The following is a 13,475-nucleotide window of genomic DNA, read 5'->3' as shown; positions in this document are numbered from 1 at the left end:
TTAGTCAATGTTTGAATGATCCATTATATTTTCCCAGAGGGAAGCTAAGCAAATGCAAAACTGTAGAGAAATCACTTAGGCTTTCCTGTCCCCATTACTACTTACCAAAGGTCACTTATGTGCACCCACCCGATATAACATGGTGACTGAATCTATTTTTAATGCCGTCTCTGGCTGTGGAGAACAGCTTAGATCGCTCCAGGTGAGCTCCTGTTATGAAACAGGATCCCAGTTCAGCTGCCTTTAGTCACGTAGATGTACCCAAACTTATGCTCTGATAGAAAAACAAACATTTGGTTATCTCCTTGTGCGTACTTGGGGGAGAAGAAAAAAAAAGAAAAAAGAAAAGTATCTGACCTTTTGGTATTCACTTTCTTCATCCTGTGTTCTGGCCAATGCACAAGTAAATAAAGGCTGGAAACTACAAGCCTGCTCAGCCATTTTGCCTCATGAACTAAAATTCAGCCAAAGGCTGATATGAAACCAGAGACAGAGTGTTACTACTCTACTGAGGCACACTGCCCTTTTCAGATCATGTATTTCCTAAGAACTACACCTGAATGTGACTTGCTTGGATTCCAGTAAAACTTTTTTTATGATTAAGGTTACGATTCTTTTGGAAAAAGCCAGGAATGAGCCCACTGTCTCTGGTGTGCAGCAAAACCCACAAGTCAGAGCGTTCGGGGGGCAGCATTCCGAAGGAGAGTCTTGAGCCACAGGCAGGCGACCTAGCTGGTTATTCTAGATGCCACAAACTAGGAAAACGCTGCACAGCTGATCTATTGTACTGTGGCAATGATCAAAAAAATAAAACTGCTCAACAGATGATGTGTGAAAGTTGTAAACTGCTGAGCATAACAAGCACACCATCTCCTCCAGTACAGTGTGTGCCTGAGATCCCTCCCAAGCAAAACTAGTGATTCTCATTGACACTGTTGTCCTGTTCCCTCTTGGCTTTGTTCAGAGGTGGCCCTTGCTATGGAACGTTGCTGTTACTTGTTTACTGCATGTTTCTTCTAGTGGCTTAGGAGGAGCTGCTGGAGGGCAGGACCATATCTTAGTCTTGCAATGCCTGGCACATTGCAAACACTCGGTAAATATCTGTTGAATATATATAAATCAAAATTCTGACAAAGCAAGGCGAAAGTTCTAAGCTGATGGCCAATTTGTTAGCATTATCTTAAAATATAATATAAGTGGTCTCATTCCTGTTATAAGATAATCCTGTTATATTAAAACAATTACAGATCCTTACTTTCAAATCCACATGCTCTAAGTTATTCATCTTTTAAGCACCCCAAAAACATTTTCAGTGCAGCTACTGAGGGAGTTTATACAGATGGAAAAGATATTTTCTCCTCCTTTTGTGAGATTATTGAGTCTGTGTAATAAACCGTAGTCTATATATTCAGAAGCCGCCCTAATAAATACTTTTGGGTTTATTTGATACTTCTGGCTGTCATTTAAAACAGAAAATCAGTTAAACACCAGAGCAGTTAATATTGACTAAACAGCTCTAAACCTCAATTGGCCAATGTTTTAATCATATGGAGACAATCTGAATTTTACTGCCATCAGGAAACAACAGGAATATCTAATGCAAGAATTAGGAATGCATATCAATTTTCACAGTACAGTTGGTAATTATGAAAGTATACTTTCTCGTTGTCGTTAAAGGAGTTCTCTGGTAGCCAAACTATTGTTCTGGTGTGTGGGGAATCTAAAGACTCTGCTGGCCTCTTTGCCTTTGATCTTTTGAGTTTCTGAAGTTGTGCAATTTTGCATGCTGCACTGATAATCTGGGAAAATGTACAACCACTATAAAAGGAAATTTTTCTATTAGTCCAAGAATAATCGTTTATAGCAAAACCACCTGACAGAAACATGTGGGTGCATATCACCCATATGAAAACCAAAGGCATTTTTACAACAGAGGATTATTTTCTTCTCTTTGTACAGATCCATATGGTGCCTATTCAGACATTGGCCATCAGCAATGCTGCCTCATTCAATCCCCAAAATAGAATTCACTACTTTTGCTCCAAATTTGAATGAGAAGAACTTTTTATTAAGAGTTCGTTGTTTTATCTTCCACAGTGCAATTACTCAAGGTCAATGGCATTTAAACTTGACTGGAGTGGGATGGCAAACATAAATGAAATAGCCATGGAGCATGGCTTTTCCGCCTTGGAACTGGCCATGCACTGCTTGATTTCTGTCCTGCCCCCTGCTGCTTTCTCTTCTGGATTCAAACATCCACTTGACTCTGCAAGAAACAATACTTTCCCCACAACAACAGTCCATCTGTTGCTGACCCACATCGTTGTCTGGGAGCACCATTCATTCATTCATTCATTCAATAGAGAGTAAATGAAGAAGGCACCTACTATTTATAGGGGAGTCTGTCCCAGGTGGATGTGTGGTTGTGTGTATGTCTGCTTCCAGAAATAAAAGGCGGGTGTAGGCAGAGGCACACTGGGCCAACATGATAACTAAGGAACAACGGGATGGTTTTTCAAAGAAAGTGGCCTCTCTATGATAAACAGAAGAGGGAAAGTTCTGGATAGACTCTGACAAAAACTCCCTTCTTTCCATGACTCCTGTCCAGGATGCATTTTCTGGTTAAAGTAATTCTAAGCATGACCAAATAAACCAGTCCACCTGGGGTAGCTGGACTAGTGAGGATGCTAGTTTTGGAGATGAGGAAAAACCTGATTGCATATATCACAAAGAAGATCCATCCTTGGTCCAAATAGAGGAAAAGAGAAGTCATTGCTAGTATTTCAGTAACACAAAATGCCCCATAGCATTTGGGACCCTGGGAAGGAGAATGGAAGGCTACTTTACTGTGCCTCTTAATGTATTCCATTTTCCATTTATTCGCCAGTTGAACTGAAGACATTGCTGGACTTATAACGTTTGGGGCTATTTCAATGGGCCTCAACCTTGAGGAGCTTAAACTCTGAGATTATTTCAGAGAGCACGAGAAAAGTTCATCCAAATTAAACAACAATAACAACAACAAACTCAACAGCATTTATACAAGATCTTTCTACTGTCCCTGAAGCAAAATGACTTCTCCTCCACTTTGGCACATATCCTGTAGGCTGCACCTTGGACCTTTGTGAAATCTGTCTTACAACACTTCATGTCCTGTTGACTCAGCCTAATGGTGGAAGTTCATCGGGGAGCACGGTGTAGTAGGAAGAGGAACAGACGGAGAACTAGGAAACCTGGGTCCTAGTTCTAGTTCCACAACAAACTAGCTTGCAGTCTATAAACGCACACGACTTTCTGGATTTTTGGTTCCTTATGTGTAAAATGAAAAGATTAAATAAGTTGTTTCTTTATAGCCCTAAAACTCTGTGAGTTATAAAGTATTAAATATATAAAGGGTGTCACAGGACGAAAAGTGGCACACTGTGTGATATGCCCAGAACTTGCTGGAGCATCGAGAGTTCCTTATTGGAAATAATATCTCACTCCTGTAACACCAATGGCACCTTATTTTTACACATCTTTACCAGTTCTGTCCAGTTTTTACCTTGTGCTTCTTTTATTGTTGACATGCATGTCTTGCCTTCTCCAATAGCTATAAGCCCCTTGAAATATCATTTGATATTCTGCCATTTTCTAGCTCCATAAATATTTGCCGAATGAACCAACTGTTGTGTGAATGCTGTTTAATTCTTCTTCCAATTAATTATTATTTTCATTTAAAAATAAAGTTAAGATCCACTTTAATTTATTTATCTCAGTTCACAAAATTAGATTTGAACTCTCAATTCCAAAGTATGCTCAGGAATGAACTGTTCTTTTACCAAACTTTTACAGATACTCCTTCTGAAGACCTTAATATGAAAAGCCTGCAAAAGATTAGTAATAGTTGTATTTTTGTGCCTGAGTGAAAGGCATTGTCTCATGTAATTCTTAAAATAACACTATACAATTTTAGATGAAGATTATTGATACTAAGTAATAGTCCCACACAGATAGGAATGGAGCCAGGTTATCTGACTCCAAAGTTCATGCTCAAAACCAAGTGCACACACACACCATTTCTGTGTTTGATTATACACCCAACACAATCCACCTGTACTCATGTCTTCATGAGTCTCTGGTATGAAACCTAAATCAACATGAGACAACAGAGCCAAAATTATTGAAGGAAAAGGCAGTGTTTCAGAACTTTGTTGTAATGAAAAGGAAGTGAGTTTTATTTGGAGTTCTTAAGCCCTTGGTTTTATGCTTACTTAGCAACTTAGCAGTTGCGTGAAATTAGGAAATTTACTGAAGCTCCATGTGCCTCAGTAGTTCTTTGTTGGTAAAACTAGACAACATCACTTACCTTGAGAAGTTGTTATAAAATGTATAACAATGAGATATTGGATGTTGAAATACCTGGAATGCATAGTCAATGCACAATAAACTCTTCCTTGTCCTCCTCCCAATTCTCCTTTCCAGCATAAGTGATGCCTTCCAGAACAGGTTCCATGACCGTAGGAGAATAAAGAACACACTTGAAAGAACACTTGGCATTCTCTAATAAGGAGAACTTTTCTACTCCTCAGCTTGTCTCAAATAAAATACTTTACCTTCCTAGAAATTACCAGAGCCCCCCCAAGGTCTCAGCAATGCCGAAAGCTATTTGCTGTCAACACTCCCACTGAGTTGACTAAGAGAGAGGTTGCTCATTTTACCATTAACAGGATTCTTCCTGAGGTTTTTATTCGGGTACTCAGTGGCCAAGAATTTAAAGGTATGACATAGGATTAATGTTCTCTCTGAGCTCATCCTGCAAAGATACTTACATAGAGTAAAATCAGAAGTATTATTTCTCTGATTTTCTTATTTAAAAAAAAATGGGGCCACTGGTTCTGCAACAAGAAAGACCTCCACAAGGGCATTCATTCATTCATTCATTCATTCATTCATTCATTCATTCATTCATTCATTCATTCATTCATTCATTCATTCATTCATTCATTCATTCATTCATTCATTCATTCATTCATTCATTCATTCATTCATTCATTCATTCATTCATTCATTCACCAAAACATTAAGCATCTTGTACCAGAAACATAAAGATGAATATCATGATCGCTTAATTATCTCACAGTACAGCAGAGGAAAGAAAATCATGAAAAGAGAATTCCAATGCAGCATGGAACTATGATTAGGAACCCATGAAGATAGGCTCTGACTCTTTAGGGCACCAGACAGACCTAATCATCAACTCTGGCCCTCAGCCATTCAATTCACTCATCTAACAAGTAATGATGTTTGAGACCATCCCAGCTACAAACACAAAGGTATGCAGCATGAGGTATGCCCTCAAGAATTCTCCCTTCCTTATAGAAGCCTCACATATTCAAGTTAAGAAAAAAGATGGACTTCTCATCTCTCTGTCTTGACCATGTAAAGCCTCAGTGTTAGGTGGCAGCATAAAGGCCCAGCTCCATACCTGATGTGTGTGACTCCCCTCAATTTAATTCCATCCAGCGCAAGCTTCCTTGGCTCACGGGGTGGGCAATTCTATTTGGGGCAACTTCAAGTGACAGAAAGGTCACAATCTATTAAGCCAAATTTGCCACCCTATAGATGTGTGTTGGGTTTTTTTTACACTTTTCCTCCATAAGCCTTTTTGAGTGTGATGAGGTCTAAGCTCTCATTCTTAGAATAATGTTTCTAAATTCAGAAATATATATTACCATAAGAAACTATATATAATATTTATATATATTTTATACACAAACATGTGTATATATATATATTTATTAATAAATTTGAAAATAAAAGTGTGTTATAGATTTATATGATCTTCTTTATAACATCCTAATAAAAAGATCTGGAAGCTGGTATAATAACTACCATAATTTTGAAGTAGTGATACATGTAAGTGATATTTTGAGACATATGTATCAACTGCAATGTGATAAGAAAATAGCTCTGATTTCTACTGGTGACAAAGCCACAGTTTTGCTAATACTATGGTGGTTTGTTGCTCACATTCGGAACTAAAAGGAATGTGAAATTTCAGTTACAGAGTCATCACAATAAAGATACAACTTTGTTCCTATCCTAATTGACAGAGTCCCCTGAATTCTCATAGACTTCCCCAAGATAAAAAGCTCTCATTCTAGAGATTTATGAAAATCTGCCTTCTGCAAGCACATAGAGCAAATTAATCTTCTTGAGCTCTCCTGCTTCTCCTAAATTGCCTTCTAATCCAAAAAAATGACATTAAATCTTCAGTAACCTTATCATTTTTCTCTGCATGAGCTAGAGTTTGTTAATTTCCAAACTAAAACATTAAGCCCAGAAAGCAAGCATCCCAGTATCTTATGACCAGACAATGTAACCCCAGAGGAATGAAGTATAAACTTGAAGGAACACCTTGACATTCTGTAATAATAAAATTGTCCTTCACTTGTAAAAAGAAATCTGTCAAAATGGTTGGTTTAGAATTTCAAATAAGTAACTCTTTTTAAAAAAGATAATTTATTGATTTTTTTAAGTTTGGTTTTCTTATTGAAATGATTGTTTTAAAGAAGAATGTGTAACACAAGAGATCAATAACACAAGGCAAAAAGAAAAACATTTTTCCAGGACAAATAACTCAGGCTGTCATTTTTTTTAGCTTATGCAAGATATGTTCCTTTCAGCAGATAAGCTTTTTGAAGACTGTGTCTTTCAGCAGATAAGCAGAAGTCTCTGATTCTAGCTCTGAATTAGATGTAGCTGGATCTCAATAGAGATGCAATTAATTAAGCACCAATTTTGTGCTGGGAAATAAAAAATAAAATGGACTCTTCCTAAAGGGAACTGAAAATTCAGTGAAAGATATAAACGTATTACAAAAATAAGTATACAAGGAAGACTATACTGGAGGGGGAGAAATACCTGAAATGATGTAAAGAAAAGATTTGGGCTATTACAATAACTTATATTGTCAGATGGTTTTGTCAACAAGGCAAAAATAATATCAACTTTTTAGAACATTCTGTATATAATACTCAGCAAACACCATTATAATTACTAGGTTATTTTTGGTCCTCCCCACTAGTTTTGAGCTCTTCACTACTAAACCCTATCACCTTGCACTGTGCCTGGCACATAGTATCTTCTCAATACACGAGGGCACAACATATTACGGGAAAGGTGGAGGAGGACGGATTTTAAACCTAGTTCTACAGCTTGTTTGGCTGTGTTACTTTTTGAAAGATCTTAATCTCTCTAAGCCTTTGTTATCTCCAAAATGAGGATAATAGTAAGATTACGATTTTTTGTAAAATTAGATGATACCTGTGAAAAGTTTAGCAAATAGTCATCTTTCAAGCAGCGTCAGCTATTGTCACAGAAGGAAGCATGAGAACTGATGTTTAGGGCTGGAATAAAACACAGTGATCTACATCTGCCTTCTCGTTGTAAAGAGTGAACCCCAGAGATGGCAGGCTTTCCCTAAGGTCACACTCCAGGTGTGAAAAACAGAAGCAGGTGAAAACCCAGATCTCCTGAGTTCCTCAGGTTAATAGGTTTTAATAACAACCAGAAAACCATCTTCTAGGTTGAGTCTTAGCACCATTCGACCCTCTGAAATAAAGTGATGGTTCTTTGTTTGCTTCCTCTAAAGTTTACATTCCCTGAGTTGACAGAAGCGAGATAGCTTAAGTAGTTTTTACATATTATTTGTCAACTTGAAGTCTTGGATATGTATGCCTTTGAAGCTATAGACTTCTGTATTGCTCCAAACATTTCATAAGGAACCATGAAGGGGGCGGGTGTCTCACAAGCTAGACAATGTGGCCCTGAAACATGGGTACACCCTTTGCAGAGATTCATTTTTTCTCAAGTAGTAAGCTTCAGGGTGAATACTTTTCATCTGTTTATATTCTATAAAGTAATCCTATGAATATGAACCTACATCAAGCAATAATCAATCAAGATTATTTTCATATCATTTCGATCACCTAGTGACAAGTTAGTGCTATAGAAAAATATTTGCTGTTTTTATTTTTGCATGTGAAAATATAAAGAACCATGCTAGTAATAATAACCATGACATACTATTATTCTTGTTGCTGCTGTGGTTGTTAATATGATACAAAGAAGCTCAATAGATATTAGTTGAATGCATGCTTGTATGAATCAAATGTTATCAAATGTTATGGTTATAACCAACTCTCTTAATCAATAAAAGATGCAGAAGATAAACCTCCATGGTTGTGGCAAAGATTAAATTCAATAATATGCAGAAATGTGTCTAGTATAATCTGCCACATGTGAAGCAGTCGACAAATGATAATGAGTCTTAATTTGTAAAATAATTAATAATGGGAAATTACTAAAAATTATTAATTTGAAAATGATAGAAAAATTAAGATCACTTGAAAATTGAATGAAATTAATGAAGATTTCTAGCAAGAGCAGTTAGCAGGGAAACATTACAGAACCGCTTGTTTTTTTCTTAACTATATCACACATCTATAACTTTCCCCAAAAGCTGCTACTATAATTAGAAAATATAATGCATGATCTAGGGTTCATGTTATAATTGCATAAAAGCAAGGTGGCTAGTTTTCCATAGGTGATAAGATGAACTTCCTCCCAGCCTTCAGAGTTACAGCTGTACAGCCTGGTTGAATAACATTTTTAATGCAGATGATGTTTGTATTAGACAAAGTCAACTTAGCGTCTCACATGAGGCAGTCAAGTGTTCCCCTGCTCAATGCATTCTCTTTTTTCCTTCTCCAACTATTTAAATAAATTATAAGAGAAAATAATTTTAGCTTGAAACTGCTACTAATATATAACATCAAAGTCATGTTTGGGAATATTTGTGATCTTGGTGTCATGTCTGTCAAAAACTTTCCTTCACGAAAATTTCTCCATAAGTGATATATTTCCTTTGTTTCTAATTCCTTTGCATTCATAATTCAGAAGTCTCTTCTTAGTGTAACATATCCTCAAGTATGTCTCTTATGAGGGTTATTGTATCTGCTAGAATACTATGATCTTACCTTGCTTTGCCTCTCCAACAGGTAAGTGCCTTCAAAGAGATTTCCCCATCAGCCATGAGATTTCTTTATTGGGAAGTAATCTCGAAACGGGAGGTAGATCCTAGAGTTTATTTGATTGATAGGATCTGGGAAGTGCTACATTAAAAACTGAAAAACAGTAGTAGAGAATCTTGATTTTAGACTTTGGGTGATAAATCTTACTAAAGACCCCCCACGTCAGCTTTTAGGATGTTTATAAAATGTGTCCCTCTCTTATTTGTTAACACCCTACTGTTACAGCATTGTTTGGGTCCATAGTGATCCTGGCTGAATCTTCCCCTTTCAGCTAAGCTTTCCCAACATCGGAGCAGTACATAGTTCCAGATAGTGAATGGAGTGCAGCAGAGGCTGATCTGGCTCAGAATGGGAAAGACACAACAACCTCCCTTTTCTCCCAGACACCAAGGAATCTTTACTTTGTCCTTGAAAAAAACACTTTGCTTTGATTCAAGGTCACCACATCTCCTATCAGAGTGCAGTCGTACTAGAGAAGTAGGAATCGGAGTGTCCTAGGCCTCATTCATGCACACAAGCTCCTGAGGTGGGAGGCGGCCCCTGGGCCTTCCAGGATCCACTGCTCCTTAAGCCTGGGAATCAGTTGTTCATGACACAGCCATTATGATTGTTCCCTCGCCAGTGTGCCTATCCCCAGACCAAAATCCCCTCTGCTTTTTCCTCTCTCAGGAGTAACAGCTTGTCCTCCCAGAACGCATTCACTCTGGGCCTCTCAGTGGTGGTTTTAAAAGCCCCTCTCTGAGCTTTCTCCTAGGGCCCTCAGGTTCTGTAGCAAGTTGTGTGGCATTTGAATCAAAGGCGGAAAAGAAGCAAAGGTAAAATCACCTTCAGGAAAAATCGCCAACCTAGCTAAATTAGGATTCATCATGCAGAGATGATCATTGCCAGCCACAGGTCGCCCACTTTAAGAGTGATTATTTCTTTCTTCTATGCACATTTATAACTTGTCTTTAGAATATGAATGATCTGTGAAAGTAACAACAATGCAAGGAAATTCTTTATTAGCCATGAATTTTAAAAAGGTTGGACTGGGTTTAGCATGGACTAGATGGGACAGCCTCTGAACTTCTAAGAGGTAGATGTATAATTCTTACTTTTTAAGCACATGTCTCAGACTTTGGATATCATTAAGAGAAACTATCCCAGCTCTTCTATTTTGAAACCAAATTTGCTAGGATTCTGTAGCTCTTATTGATTATCAGTGTACAAAATGCAGACCCGTGGCCCTGAACTTAATTTGAAACGTGCCGAAAATGAAGACTAGGTCTATTGCTAAAGCAGCTCATAAACATTTTTCCTGCAGAACTAACTCAAGAAACCCCATTCTTTCTTTTCCTGTTTTCTCTGAATTCTGCTGTCAGAGGAAAGATAAAGAATGCTCGAGTTGCTTCGAAGAGTGAAGCTGATTAGAAGAAACAGTAATTGAGTTCTCTGTTAAATATGCCACTTTCCTTATTTTGCCAAGCAACATCAAGTCTGGAGGCAAAAATAAAAACGAACCTTTTCGAATGATGTATCGCTTAATAAGAGTCCAGAGTCTGCCCCCAAAGGGAGGAAGATGCATAAAGCTGGCGAGACAGTGTTTAGCCATGTGGAGCCTGGAGTCTCCCCCTGGTCAAGAGGAGACATCACTTTTCAGAGTATGCTTGCTGCCCTCTCCTGGCCTATATGTATGGAAGTGTTAACGGCACACCAAATGTATTTATTTTCATTCCACACCTGTGTGAGGTACAGTGTATACATGAGCATATGTTTGAAATAGTGAGGAACTCTCACCACAAGTTTATACTTGTAGCTTATTTGGGGAAATAAACTCATTATCCCTTTGGCTCCCAGATTTGTATTCAGGGATGCTGATCTTCACACTACCTCACTTCGCACCCCTGATGTTTCACCCTCTCACTGTCCTCTTGCTCCCCCATGGCTCTGGGGCTCGGCTCTGGGGCTCTGCTCTGCGAATCAGCGCTCCACTCTGGGCTGGGTACTGTGGAGGAGCTGGCCAACCAAAGACATCGTTCCAACAAGAAGTGGTGGCAATGGGAAATGATCTGCATTTAGATTGATGGTTTGAGGACCGTACTTGAGCCTGACGTGTAACCAAAATTAATTCTACATATTATTAGGTCAGCGTGTCCAATTTATAGAAAAATAAAAAGAGAACTCTGTGGTAGAAAGAGAAATAGCTAAGCAAACATAGAAGTGGACGGCACTGGAGTCTTAATTCATAATTACAAAATTTCCCCTTCAAAACAATGTCTTTTGTATGACTTGTTTCAAGCCCAATACCAGGCACCATTCCCCTGGATGAAATAATTTGTTGCTTTCTTCCTAAATACTTAAAGGTCCCTGGAACAGAGAAAACGCCTGCAGCCTGGTGTGCTGGCTGCAGCAACCCTGGAGTAGAATCGGGGCTGGTCTGATCTGCTGTGTGCCTGTGCCACAGCCGTGTCTCCATGTTTGTCCTTGACCTACGCTGACCAGTCCTCACCATATCAACAAGAACCTGGCACCCAGACTCAGAGGCTAATTCCATTCCTTTGCTTTAGAAGAAGAGGGCTAAGAAAGAGGTATTTACTCTAAAGAGATTTAAAGGCATGCACCTTGTCCAAATTTTATAAAACTTAGAAACTGAGGGTATCTAAAACTCTGGCTGACTGTACTACGATCCACAGAAAAGAAATTTTTGATTCTCTCACTCAATGAAGAATCATGACACAAAACAATGAACACTCAAATCATTGTTTATACTTATCTTTGAAAAACCTTCTGTGTCTCTTGGTCCTTACAAAGTCTATATACTCACTCATTCACTCAGTTGCTACCAAGATGCCCAGCATTGCTTTAGAGTTTGAATGGTAAGAGGGAAATGGGTCTCGATTTATTTCAGATATTAGATTCATAGAAGATTGACAAATGTTTAGTGATACAAAACTACCCTTTTAACTACAAATAAATTTAATTGGGTCAATTAATGTGTATTTATTTGAATAGGTAAATTCTTTACAATCAAGTTCCTTGTGATGTAAAAAGAAGAAAATACTCAACTATAAAGTCAAAACGCTCTCTCCTAAATATAATGTTTACTTGCCATATCTTTTTTTTTTGTCATGATTTCATAAAAAAATCTTGCTAAATCACTCAAATCTGGGAAGGGGCAAAAGTAAGGACAGTTGTCACGACTCCATGGCAATAACTAAGTATTCATTCCCCTTAATGACAAAAGAACATGTTCATCTGATTAAAAATAGGTCAGCGTAAATTCTCCACTGTGATATGCAGAACAAATACCTTTCTTATAACTTCCTTATCTTCCTGGGACAGGCACATGTGTTGGGGTAAGCACTGCCCTGTGCCCAGGCACCACCGAATGCGGGATTGGTTACGAGTTATCAGTGGATCGTTCAGATATGACCTGCTAAGAATCCACTGAGAGGAGTGCTGTTGAGACCAAAGATAACATATTTCACTGCCCCTGCACCTGCCGCGGTGTCATGCTCTTGTTGAATTAGAGTCTCAATCTGTGTTTGTTCTCCACCACAGGAAAAGCTCCTTCTAGAGAGACTCAGAGCAGTTACACACCAGTACCTGGGGATTGTCCAAAGCAAGACTGATCTTAACCGAGCCTTCATTCCGTCCCCTGTGGCCTTTCTAAGGGAAAGCCTGAACTCATTAAGCAATGTTAATTTAATCACAAATAATCAACAAGAGGAAAGAAGTTATATAACCATCTTCAAAATTCAAAATAAAACATGATAAAATCTCAGGAAATAGATTTCTTTAAAAAATAAAACTTGCATCTTGAAATAAATGAAAGAAATGGTCAGAAGTCTACCAATTTTAGGATCAAATAAAAGCAAAAATTGACCTTCTCTTACAAGTATATTTATGACAGCGCTGCAATTCATGACTTTTCAATGCAGTTATACATGAGGTCCTCGAACTCACACTTCCTGTGGGTGCAGAATTACAAATGCATTTTCAACTCAAAAGGCAATGCAAAAAATAAGTCGGGTACACAAGGAGAATCCATGACAATTACATTTAAAAATCCCTCTCTCCTTTCTCTCCTTCAACCACAGCAAGCGATGCAGTGCTATTCCACCCATGACCTTAGTCCACGTTGGCCATATACCTTCAACATCAAAACCATGGCCAAGTCCACCAAGGTCCCTATTGCTGAGGAAGATAGTCATCTGGTAGGTAGGTGGAGAATGTTCAAAAACCGCGTTCTAACAATCTGATGGTGTTTGACTTGCTATAGATCAGGACTATAGTGGGGGTCACCAAGAGGTATAAATGGGCAGCAGGACAACGTGCAGGTATTGAGGAGAGAGGGAGAGAGAGAGAGAGAGAGAGAGAGAGAGAGAGAGAGAGAGAGAGAGAGAGAGAGAGAGAGAG

Source organism: Pteropus alecto, unplaced genomic scaffold (genome assembly GCF_000325575.1).
Source record: "Pteropus alecto unplaced genomic scaffold, ASM32557v1 scaffold279, whole genome shotgun sequence".
Taxonomy (NCBI): Eukaryota; Metazoa; Chordata; class Mammalia; order Chiroptera; family Pteropodidae; genus Pteropus; species Pteropus alecto.
The sequence above is the reverse complement of the archived record's forward strand: the minus strand, read 5'-3'. Positions refer to the sequence as shown.